This window comes from Anabrus simplex, chromosome 9 (assembly GCF_040414725.1).
Source record: "Anabrus simplex isolate iqAnaSimp1 chromosome 9, ASM4041472v1, whole genome shotgun sequence".
Classification (NCBI taxonomy): Eukaryota; Metazoa; Arthropoda; class Insecta; order Orthoptera; family Tettigoniidae; genus Anabrus; species Anabrus simplex.
The window spans coordinates 106,216,532-106,226,492 of record NC_090273.1 but is presented as its reverse complement, the minus strand read 5'-3'; positions in this window follow the sequence as shown (position 1 = coordinate 106,226,492).

The window sequence follows — 9,961 nt, the reverse complement described above, 5'->3', positions numbered from 1 at the left end:
GAAAATGAAAGACTCCCTTAGGCCTCCGTACGTAATACCGTCGGGGTCGGAAAAGAACAAGAGTTGACTAAGTGAGGTCGGATAGGATAGATGAAAGAGAGGAGCCTGGCACAAGTAAATGGAAGCAATGCCAGGACTCAGCTAAGGGTCCCGTGATCTCCAACCCACGCTCCAAAGTTCAGAGCCCCTGGTGCCACTTTTAGTCGCCTCTTACGACAGGCAGGGGATACAGTGGGTGCTTTCTACCACCTCCAGCCACAGGGGGAAACGGCTGTCTCTCAAGCCTCTTAAGCAACGAGCATGGAATGTAACGAAACAAATGTACAGTATGATCATTTTGATAAATGTTCGGCTGCTTGGCTGAATGCTCAGCGTAGTCGCCTTCGTTAAATGGTTTAATCCCTCAGGCTCTGGGACTGGATACTGTCCTGCCCCCCATCACCCCTGCAATTCATACAACACACACAACACTATCCTCCACTACAATAACACGCAGATTCCCATACACGGTAGATGCCGCCCACCCTCATCGGAGGGTCTGTCTTACAAGGGCTGCACCAGGCTAGCAACAGGCACACGAAATTATTATTAAGAATTTTTATAATTACAAAGAAAACTTTATTTTTGTTCGTGCATATGAATCTTAATTCAATGTTGGTCTCTTGATTAAGAAAAACATGTAATTCTGTTTTTTTCTCAACGACTTTTAGGCTCCTCGATCTGCCAATGTTTATTTATATTTAAATACGTATATTATTGTTTCTTGAGTAATCAGTCTATAGACTAGTTTGATGCAGCAGTCCATGCCACCCTATCCTGTGCTAACCTTTTCATTTCTACGTAACTGCTGCATCTTACATCTGCTCTAATCTGCTTGTCATATTTATATCTTGGTCTACCTCTACCCTTCTTTCCCCCTACACTTCCCTCAGAAATCAACTGAACAAGTCCTGGGTGTCTTAAGATGTGTCCTATCAGTCTATCTCTTCTCTTCAAATTGAACCAAATCGATCTCCTCTCACCAATTCGATTCAATATCTCTTCATTCGTGATTCGATCTATCCATCTCACCTTCAGCATTCTTTAGCAGCACCACATTTCAGAACCTTCTATTCTCTCTCTTTCTGAGCTAGTTATCGTCCATGTTCCACTTCCATACAATGCAACGCTCCAGACAAATATCTTCTAAAACATCTTTCTATCCAATATCATTCATTCGTGATTCGATCTATCCATCTCACCTTCAGCATTCTTTAGCAACACCACATTTCAGAATCTTCTATTCTCTCTCTTTCTGAGCTAATTATCGTCCATGTTCCACTTCCATACAATGCAACGCTCCAGACAAATATCTTCTAAAACATCTTTCTGTCCGATATCAATGTTCGAAGTGAGCAAATTTCTTTTCTTAAGAAAGGCCTTCCTTGCTTGTGATAGTCTGCATCTTATGTCTTCCTTACTTCTGCCATCATTAGTTATTTTACCCCCAAGTAACAATATTCATCTATTTCCTTTAAGACTTCATTTCCTATTCTAATATTACCTGCATCATACTTTAAATACTTACGAACTTGAATCCTGAAACGTTTATGTCTATCCATTTATAAACATTTGAGTGTGATCTGATAATTATTAAAGCCCGGTGACAGGTTAGATTGCAAACTAATTTGGTTAGCAGGGAGTGTCGGCCACCCGCTCTTCGGGAATGTAGCAAGAGTAACATAAATTATAGGGGTTCTGATGGGCCGTACCCCTAATGTTCATGCAAACCGGATAGCTTAATCGTTGTGAAGGTAGACTATACTTGCTACTCGCTTGAGTAAATTTGCATTTTAACCTATTAATGCTTAAAAATCCGGGCTCTAATAATGATGTTCTTTCAGGAACGATACAGGTCATTCTGTTTTAATGAAGTTATTTTCTTTTTCAGGTACTTTATAAATGTATTACTCAAAATTAGTTTCTGTAGGATGGAAAACCTAACAGTTATAAATTAATTGAGTCGAAACTGAAAAGATATGACTTCATACATTACAAAATCAGCTTTTCTGTCTTGACGTTTCGTTGTATTAAAAACTAGCAGTTACCCGCGGCCTCGCTCGCGTAAATTTCGTAATTTGTTAATAGTAATCGTTCCTCCGTAATGCACCAAGACATTATCTGAAAATCCCTAAAGTGTAAAAACTCATCGAAAAACTGCGTTTCTTTTACCCCAGAACCTCTTTGAAAACCACGTTTGTGGTTGTGCCTTTTGGGGCAAAGATGACCAGGCTGGAACATGCGACGTAGAACTGTACATGTGAGAAACAGTCCTCTCTCAAGTAGAAAAAGTACGTGTTCCTTTACTATAAGGAAGATTCCAAATACTAATTTAACGCCTGTAACATCTTCAGTTTTTAAGATACAAGGATCCTCATAAAAAGAATTCAACTCCTTCTTCACTTCTTTTCAACCCCTCCTTAAGTGGATTTTCCAAAAATAAAAAGTACGTGCTTCTTTATTTTCAAAGGAGATGCACCGAAAACAAAAAAGCACGTGTTTCTTTATTTTTATAGGAGATTCCACGTACCAATTTTTACGTCTGTAACATCTTTAGTTTTTGAGGTATAAGTTCCCTCATAAAAAGGATTTAACCCTTTTCATTTATTTTAACCCCCTTAAGTGGATTTTCCGAAAACAAAATATACGTCTTTCTTTAATTTTAAAGGAGATTCCAAATACCAATTTTCACGTCTGTAATCTGTTAAGTTTTTTGATATAGGTACACTCATTTTAAAAATTAATTCCCCTCTTCACCCCCCTTGGCGATGGAATAGCAAAAATTTCTTCGTTGGTGAAAACCTACACCGTAATATAAATGTAGCCGCAAAATGTCATTTCTTTATGCCCAGTAGTTTGGCTCGGCGATGATGAATCAGTCCGTCAGTCAGTCAGTCAGTCAGTACATGTTATGTTTTATAAATATAGATTGTGTTTCATGGACTGATAACATTTCATATTCTCATTAATCCCTTGAGTTGAAGACGAAGGAAGTATAGGGTCTATTGTTTTTCAGAGTTGTTCTATTGAATCAATCAGAACTACTTTTATATTCGTTGAAAACTGAATGTCTGTATCCTGACCTAAGCCATCTAAAGTTAAGAGTGAGCAAATGTTAGCAACCTGGAAGAGAAGTTCTTTTAGTACAGAAAAATGGGGTCACTTATCATTAATGAGATCTACTGACCTAGTAACCTGCAATGAAGCCTGTGTGACAGAGGCTTATTAACAAGACCGCGTGACAATTTGCACTCTTTAAGAGCTGCCTCCTGAGCAAGTTATTAACCTCGATTAAGGAAATATCTGCTTGACAAAATTACAGAGCCATGATACTTCAGGTAAAGGTCTCAGTAACTCTGCAAATAAGATTATCTGTCTACACTCCATCACACAGTAGCGACTTCTTGTTACATGTGACGTCCACATTGTACTTGACAATTTATAGTGTTTATTCTCACTCCAGTAAAACTTTCAATTTTAATGAAATGTAGCACTACTAGAAACCATTAATTAACTTTCACACAAATTCAACAATTGCTCATCTCTTACTAGCTCGCTGTCCGGCTACCCGGCAAAACGGTTAGCATACTGGCCTTTGATCCAAAGTGTGCGAGGTTCGATTCCCGACCGGATCGGGTATTTTCACTTTAATTCCTCTGGTTCGAAAACTGAGTATGTGTCCCGTCTTAAACCTTGGAATTCTTCTTCCTTTTCTTCTTCTTTATCTGTTTACCCTCCAGGGTCGGTTTTTCCCTCAGACTCAGCGAGCGATCCCACCTCTACCACCTCAAGGGCAGTGTCCTGGAGCTTCAGACACGGGGTCGGGGATACAACTGGGGAGGATGACCAGTACCTCGCCCAGGTGACCTCACCTGCTATGCTGAACAGGGACCTTGCGGGGGATGGGAAGATTGGAAGATTGGAAGGGATAGACAAGGAAGAGGGAAGGAAGCGGCCGTGGCCTTGAGTTAGGTACCATCCGGGATTTGCCTGGAGGAGAAATGGGAAACCACGGAAAACCACTTCGAGGATTGCTGAGCTGGAAATCGAACCCGCCTCTACTCATTTGACCTCCCGAGGCTGAGTGGACCCCGTTCCAGCCCTCGTACCACTTTTGAAATTTCTTAGCAGAGCCGGGAATCGAACCTGGGGCTCCGGGGGCGGCAGCTAATCACACTAACCACTACACCACAGAGGCAACACACTAGAATTCATCATAGGTAAAACCCCATCCTCACAAGCTGTAATAATCACATAATCACATTTCAGTTGAGTAGATAGTATCTTGCCTGTTATATTCGTGTGTACGGTAACCCTTTTGATACCTTACTTTAGCATTTAACCAAACGGCAGGTTTCATTTCTATTAGCCTAGTACTACATTAATAATAATCTGTCTATGTGTTTTAATTTTGTTGATAATCCTTGAGTATCTACCGCTAGTTCTTGCAAATTCCAAACTTTAGGCCTCATTGCAATTTTCATTTCTATTTGTGCTTAGTAATAACCTATTGTAATTAGGATACGTCTGAACGTACTTTATAAATTATTGGAGCGTATTGTAGTAACATTAGAAATTAGAGTGCTTATTCTATTATTTTGAGTAGTCCTGCGAATTTCAAACTTGAATTTTGTAATTTTCATTTCTGTTTACGCTTTTAATAACCTGTTGTAATTAGGATACGTCTGAAGATAGTATAAAATTATTGTAGTGTATTATAGTATCTGAACGTACCGGTAGTTTAAAATTATTGTAGTATATTATAGTATTTTATTAGAAATTAGTGCGTTTATTCTATTACTGTGAAACATTTGTGTAGTACAATATCTGTAGTATCTGTTGTACAGTGGCGTATTTTGCGATCAAGAGGTGGGCTACCCCTGTACTTAGGTTAACCCTTTTCGATAGTTGGTTTAGTGAACGTCAAACCTTAAGCAATTTGAGCTGCAGCCAATAGCCACCAGAGTAGCCTGCTGTGTTGTCAAGGCTGCTTCACAAGCTACTGCCGAGATGGTAGCCTAAGGTTTAGCAAATTAAAGTTCGGCTTTGTGGCTAAATGAATAGAATGCTTGCCTTTGGTCCGATAGCCCCGGTTCCATTCTCAGAACCCCCTCATGCTGTTAATTGCCCTGGCTTGATGACTGGGTGTTTATGATGTCTTTGCCATTCATTTCATCCTTATTAGGTCTGCACGAAGCCTATACAGATGTCATGCATTATTATTATTAATTATTATTAAATAAAAATGTTGACTTTACAGTGGTCTTACCCATCGTTCACTGGTTAATTAGCTTCCTAAGGAGATCAGTGATGGTGTCCGAACCATGATCACGGGTTCGATTCCAATCAACAAAAGAGAACACTAAACCTGAAAGATTGCATATCATTTTAGCAGATCTACCTATAAAAATAAAACTATATTATTCCTATAACAGGAGTCCTGCAGGGTCTTCCTACAAGGATGTAGAAGTAAACGGGAGTGAAATACCAGCACTCTGTTATCTCTATAATTAAGTCAGAAGTATGAGGTGAAGAAGTACAGTACATACGATGAGTAACGCATAGTTGATAGTTAGCAGTGGCGATCTGACGAACCGAAGCCTAGCACACCTATTCCTCCCCGTCCCACTCCCATCCGATATACAACAGCAAGCCGCATGTGGCGCGTCGAGAGGAGAGGGATGAGAGTCTGGGATGCAAGATCAGTCTCCGATGCCTTACTCTCAGAAATATGTGCAACGTTTTTCTCACTTCTTTCAAGTTTTGTCAATGGAACAATGTGTCAGATACTTACATTATAATATGCTTTAGACTTCCATCATTCTCAGTTGAGGTTTGGGCTTCACTGATAGCCTTGTTAGCCCTCAGTATACGCCACGGCTGTGGTATCTGTAGTAACTCTCTGACTAGAAATCTGCTGTAGTTTAGAATTGTGAAATTCTTGTGTATTACTTTCGGTTTTCAGTAATTTACAGCAATTTTCATTCTGTTAGAGTGTTGTAGGGGGAAGAAAATTAGTACAACTAAGTAGCATTGTAGTGTAGTAGCAGCCTATATTAATTGCATTATTGTCGTGTGATCTTTGTGAACTATCCTAGACAATATTTCTTTCCTTTCATTTTTATTTTTCACAGAATAAGTTATTTTCTTTTTTCTTTTCTGTTCATTATTCTGAAAAGAATGGCTAAGGAGTGCAAGTGTAGGAACTGTGGGTTTGGCCAGACATTGAGGAGTATGAGGGAGGAGTTGGAGAGTTTGAGGGAGATAATTCGGATTCTTCCAGAGGACAGGAAGGAAAGTAAGCTTCCCTAAAAAAATGTACAGGATACAGTAGGTGGAAAAGAGGGATGGGAAGGAAAGGGGGAAATTGGAGAAGACAGGTGATCTAATGTTTGAAGGGGAAGGAGATTGCAGGCAAAGGGCTCTATTCAGGATCAGAATTTAGGACAGGTGTCTGTGAGAAATCGGTATGAGTCACTGCAGTTAGAACAACCGAGGGAAGATGAGGAACAGGAAACTGTTGCTGAGAAGTGTGAAAGAAGGAGGAAGGGAAAGGGTAGGAAAGGGAAATGTGGAGTAGTGGATAGGAAAACACAGGTGGAACAGAGTCATGGGAGGGAGAAAAGGGAGGAGGAAGTAGCTTCTGCAGCTGTCAGGAAAGATAGAGCTGATGAGGTGGGTAGGATTGAGGCTCTGGTCATGGGGTATTCCATTGTTAGACATGTGGGGAAAGTGTGTGGAGGAAAGGGAACTAGGGTAGAGTGTTTATCCAGGAATTAGGTTGAGGCAGGTGTTGAGGAAAGTAGAAGAGAAGGAGGAGGGAAAGGAGAAGGTGGTAGTGTTTCACGTTGGTACTAACAACGTAAGACAAGCAGTTATAAGTACCAACATAGTTGGGGATGTGTGGGATCTGGTAAATGCAGCTTGGGTGAAGTTTAAGGAAGCGGATATTGTTATCAGTTGAATACTGTGTAGGAAGGATACTGACTGGAAGGTGATTGGGGATTTAAATAAGACGATGGACTGGGTATGTGGGAAACTGGGAGTGAGATTGCTAGATCCTAATGGGTGAGTAGGAAATAGGGATCTACGCTCAGATGGCCTCAACTTAAACTGCAGTGGTACATATAAGTTAGGAAATTTTGTTTAGAAGGGTTATGGGGAGGTACATTCAGGAAAACAGGGTGGCCTAGGGAGCGGTGATAAGGTCACAGCAAACTGGATGTCAAGCAGGGATGACAAAACTATCTTAATGCTCAACTGTAGAAGTATTGTAAAGAAAGTAATAGAATTAAGTAATTTAATAGGTGTATACTTAACAGATATTGTAATAGGAGTTGAATCATGACTGAGAAATGATATCATGGATGCAGAAATATTCTCACGGAACTGGAGTGTGTCAAGGGTTATAAAATTCATGCTGTTGGTCTGTATTGAACTGATATTACATATGAATTATAAACAAAGATTTTCCACCTATTCAATACATAGTTTTATTTACATTGTGTGTATTTACATTACATGGGTTGCTTGGGACTAGTTTCAACCCTACTTGGGGTCATCATCAGTCATATTAAAACAATACACAAATTTTTGACGAATTCCTAAAACATGTTTCTAATAAGCAGTAAAAACAGTATGAAAACAAATATACAATAAACACTATGATGTGTGGTTGAATTGAGCGAAGTGCCATGGTGCTAGAAATGTTTCATATTGTCACTCGTAATACTCAACTGCAATATTTCACTTTCAGTTGGTTACAAGGGTAATGTCCAGATAGAGGTGGTGACTAATACTAGAGAAGTATTAAAATTTACCTATGATAACAGTGACATTTACAGTAAGATAAAACAGTTGAAAACTAGAAAAGTGGCTGGAATTAATAATGTCATGATTGTAAGAAACTTTGGAAGAAAAAATAAATTGGACTGTGGGAAGAAAAGAAGTACCATATGTATGTTATCTTTGTATGTTGATATGTTTATTTGTTGGACTTCAAAGTGTAATATTTTAAAAGGAGGTTTTTTCATGTGTGTTTAAATGAAAAATGTCTTGGTTGTTCTTTGTATGTATGTTTTTAAGAGAAGAAAATTTTAATTATTTGGTTTTCGGCGATTTTATGTATAAGATTGTTTTCCGTAAAAATAGGGGTTTTATAACTTTTTAGACATGGTGTACTTGCACGTGTAAGATCTGTAGGATGCTTCGAGGAATTTCCAGTTTCATCAGTATGGAAATTTCTCGAAGCTACAGGCGGTATTTTGTCAGCAGTTTTTTCTAGGCCATCATTGGCCATAATAAAACCATTTGCTATTGGCAAATGCTAGAAATGCGGGCACGCTCATTGGTTGTTTTGCAGTTTCACCACTTCCGGCACTGGCCACTTGGCCATAGCCAAGCTAGTTCCCTCAGTCTTGTAGTTTTGACCGGCGATGGGAGAAGTTGTCTTCCCCTCCTGATGGGTCCTCGGTCCCTCCAAGGTAAGCACGATCTCCTTCTTATTTCAAGTTTTTAAGTTTCAAATGTAGCTTTGATTTAATTTTCCTTACCTCCTGATGTATCAGTTTAGGAAACATGAAAACTAAAGGAACGGAAGTGGGAAGCGGCGGGACCCTACCCAGGGCATTGAAAGGTATTGGCATTACTGGTGAAACGAAATTACCAGTGATTTGATATATGAGTATGAATTACATTTTACTCAAATAATATAGGATGACTAGCAAGATACCCGTGCTTCGCTACGGTATTATACAGGAATTTATAGTTGAATGCTTATTGTTTTATATATAATCCGCCGAAATTAGCAATCTGACTCGTTTTCTAATAGATTACAGCAAGTTTCCTCCCATCTTCCAATCTTTCTTTCCAGCAATCGATTTCATACTTGCTGGGCTAGGTCCAGGTATTCCACCCGGTCAGTTGGGTCCCTAAATCTTTGCCATCTTTTCCTATAAGCATTTTTAATATGGATTAAATCTCAGAAAATCCGGCGTGGTGTCGTCTTGGGTGCCTTGGCGGTACTGAACCCGCAGCCGGACTACATTCTTAGTCATTACCCGTCCAGGACCCGTTTCCAGCGTGGTCCACACATTTGACGATGGTTCAGAACATTATTATTATTGTTATTATTATTATTATTATTATTATTATTATTATTATTATTATTATTATTATTATTATTATTATTATAGATGTTCTGGACCCCACAGCAAGATGCAAGACCGCTACTTGGCGGTAAATTACATCTGCTGCCATTGTCATTGTTGAGAATGTGACCAGCACCATTGTCGCGTGTAGGCAAGTGTGGGGGATTTCTGGCCATACGAATGACATACTTCCGTGCATTATTGACCTTATTATAGAGGTTAAAAACTGGACGGTCAATCTCATTCCAATCGTTTATTTCAAATGTGTTTAAATTTTTATTTATATGCCAGGAGAAGGTACTGTAATCTAAGAACGTTCTCCGAAGGGAAAGATGGCTCTTGAAAACGAACCCAGGAAAGATTAAAAATGATCGGTTTATAATCAGAATAAGTACATGGAAAATCTACAGCCCGTTTCCAGTCATTCGACAGGGTCAGGAATGGAATGAATAAAGCCCCCATCTGGCGGCGACAATAGGAATTGTGCCGGCAGCCGAAACCTGTCGCACTCCTCTGGGGCAATGATTAATGGATGACAAATGAAATGAAATTATATTGGACAGTGTTGCTGGAATGAATGATGACAGGGGAAACCGGAGTATCCGGAGAAAAACCTGTCCTGCCTCCGTTTTTGTCCAGCACAAATGTCACGTGGAGTGACCGGGATTTGAAGCACAGAACCCAGCTGTGAGAGGCCGGCGTGCTGCAGCCTGAGCAACGGAGGCTCCTTATAAGTACATTATCAACAGTAAAATCAATTGGTTTCACCTCCT